Here is a 2,940-nt window from a genome sequence, read left to right on the forward strand (position 1 = left end):
GGCTCGGCTCAGGGGACTCTGATTACACCTCACGGGGAGCCTCGGGTGTCTATACACCAGGTCCAGGGGCTGCTGGCAGCTAGCCTCTTTCCGGCCACTCCTGGAATCCCATCAGCCTCCCTCTCCCCCCTGTCTCCTCATCCACCCCCTTCATTTTTCAGATGGAGAAACTGAAGCCCAGGGAGGGGAAGGGAGGCCCAGTCACTGCAAAGAGTGGATGGGAGAGCAGGGATCTGAACTCAGCTCCTCCGGCTCTTTCCAAGGCAACAGGCTGCTCTCCAGCTTGTATACAGGCTCACCCAGAAGGCCTGGCACCTGCACTCGGGAGGGGGGGGGCCACTGGAGTGAGGGGGCAACCTCAGCGGAACCTCAGTTTCCTCATATGCAAAATGGAGATAATCGTGTCACCTCCCTCGCAGGGTTGTTGTGTTCTCGTTCAGAAGCCCACCCTGCCCTCTCCTGGGGCTCCCCAGGTGTGAGCTAGAGGGAAAAGCCTTGGCTTCCACCTTCCTGCTGGGAACTGGTTGGGAGGCTCCTTTAAGAGGCCAGGGATGCTGTTCTCAGTGCTCAAGATTCAACTGTGTGTTGGGGGATCTCGAGGCACAGTGGATAAAGCACCAGCTCCGGATTCAGGAGGACCTGAGTTCAAATACAGCCTCAGACACTTGACACTTACTGGCTGTGTGACCCTGGGCAAGTCACTTAACCCTCATTGCCTTGGCAGGGGCGGGAAATGAAGTGCAACTGTGTGATCTGGGACAAGTTGCTTTTTTTCTTTGGCCTTCACTTTCCTCATCTACAAAATGGGTTAGGTGGGGCAGCTAGGTGGCTCAGTGGATAAAGCACCGGCCCTGGATTCAGGAGGACCTGAGTTCAAATACAGCCTCAGACACTGGACACTTACTGGCTGTGTGACCCTGGGCAAGTCACTTAATCCCCATTGCCCCCAAAAAAACAAACAAAATGGGTTAGGTGCCTTCCTGGGTACCCAGAATCTTTTGATGATCAGGGGATTCCTGAGCAAGTCAAAGGTAAACCAAAGTTGGTCTCAGGCTTCCCACCAGATACTGATGCTACAGACACTGCTGGGAATGTTGGGTTTGTGTCTTTTCATTCATGACTTCCTCTAGGCTTCCCAGGAGCCCTGAGTGGTGGGTACAATGGCATGGGCCAGGGCGCTGTGAGTCGGGGACCAAGTGAAGGCACAGGGCTGTATAATGAGGCACACTGCAAGAGAATTAGGAGGTGAAGGAATGGCTTTCTTTTGACTGTTGGTGTTCCAGGGCAAAGCTCTAGTCACCCTACCCTAGTTGTAGGCCTTCCAGAAAGCCCCTGAAGGCCTCAGGGCCCCACAAGAACAGGGTCCCTAGCATACATGCCTTCCATGTTGGGGGCATGGCCAAGGTCCCCACTATTTCTTATCTATTTAAACTGGTTGCCAGGCTCATGCTCCATGATAAGCCTATAGTCTCCAGAGGGTTAATGGTATACACAGGCAGGGGAGTGCTTATCTCTGGGTACAAACCGCTAGGCCCCAGGAGGGGTGGGCATAGCTTATGTAAGCAGCAGGTGTGAGCAGGTCTTGGGGCAGCCTCCCCTCACCCAGAACATAGCATGAAAGAAGTGGCTATGCCCAAGGAAACCCTGGGGGGGATCAGGTATGCACCAACTCTAGGCTTGGGTGTCAGGGACAGACTGGGAGGGCCAGCACGTCCAGGTCTGCAAACAGGGTGGAGCTTGCGATTAAGGACTTCATTGGAGCAAAGGGATTGTGTGCACAGCCCAAAGTTTGAGGCCCCAGATGTCATCTTTGACACAGAAAGGACAGAGGAGAAAGGGCAATCTCAGGAACTGAGCCAGGTGTGCGTCAGAGAAAGCCCATCACCCAGTCCCAAGTCTGTGCTCCAAGGGCAACATGGATGGCCCAGGGCTCCTGGCTGAGGCCCCAGTGGGGAGAGCCCAGAGGCTGATGTACAAGTATCTCCCGAGCTAGACAGAAGCTCAGTGGCCATCCAGCCCAGCCCAGATCTGAAAGGAGTTCCCTTTCTAAGATCCCAAGCTCTCCAAGGAGGGAGAGGCCACCACCTCCAGAGGAAGCCCGTCCCACTCTGGGACAGTTCCTTCTGGTCATCCCAGGTCACAATCTCAGCATCACCTTTGGTCTTTCCCTCTCCCTAGGGAGGGGAACCCCACTCCCTACCACATGCAGGTGCCAAGTCCTGTTGATTTTAGCTCCGGTCCCTTCTCCAGAACTGTTGCAATAACCTCGTAGTTGGTCTCTTTCCTAATTGATCCTCCAGGATCTCCCCTCCCCAAACCACCCTCCAGGTTGATGTTGTTGTTGAGGTTTTTTTCCAGTTGTGTCTGATGCTTTGTGACCCCATTTGGAGTTTTCTTGGCAGAAATACTGGAGTGCTTTGTCATTTCCTTCTCCAGCTCATTTGACAGAGGAGGAAACTGAGGCAAACAGGACCCAGAGTCCCACAGACATTTACATCTCCTTCCTCCAAACTGCTCCTCCAGGTTCTCCCCTGGCCAAACCATTCTCCAAACATATTCCTAAAGGACAGAGGTGACCTCCTTCCTTCCCAGTGCAAGAAGCTCCATTACCTCTAGTATAAAATACAAATTCCTGTTTGGCATTTAAAACTGTGCCCAATCTGGCTGCAACCTTCCAAAGTTATACACATTCTTCCCCAACTCCCACTCGGTGACCCGGCCAATCAAGCCCACTTGCTGTTCCTCATACACGATATTTCATCTTAAGGCCTTAACAAAGGCTGCCCCTCCCCCTGGGTCTGGAGTGCTGTCCCCTGCTCTCCTCCTGCAGGAAGCCCGACCAGATTCCTCCCCATGCCCACCCCCACATCCAAATGAATTTGAATACATCCTCTTGTTTGATCAGTGTACAGTGTAGAACAGAAGATCCTTAAGACCAGG

This window comes from Dromiciops gliroides, chromosome 6 (genome assembly GCF_019393635.1).
Source record: "Dromiciops gliroides isolate mDroGli1 chromosome 6, mDroGli1.pri, whole genome shotgun sequence".
In the NCBI taxonomy this organism is placed as follows: domain Eukaryota; kingdom Metazoa; phylum Chordata; class Mammalia; order Microbiotheria; family Microbiotheriidae; genus Dromiciops; species Dromiciops gliroides.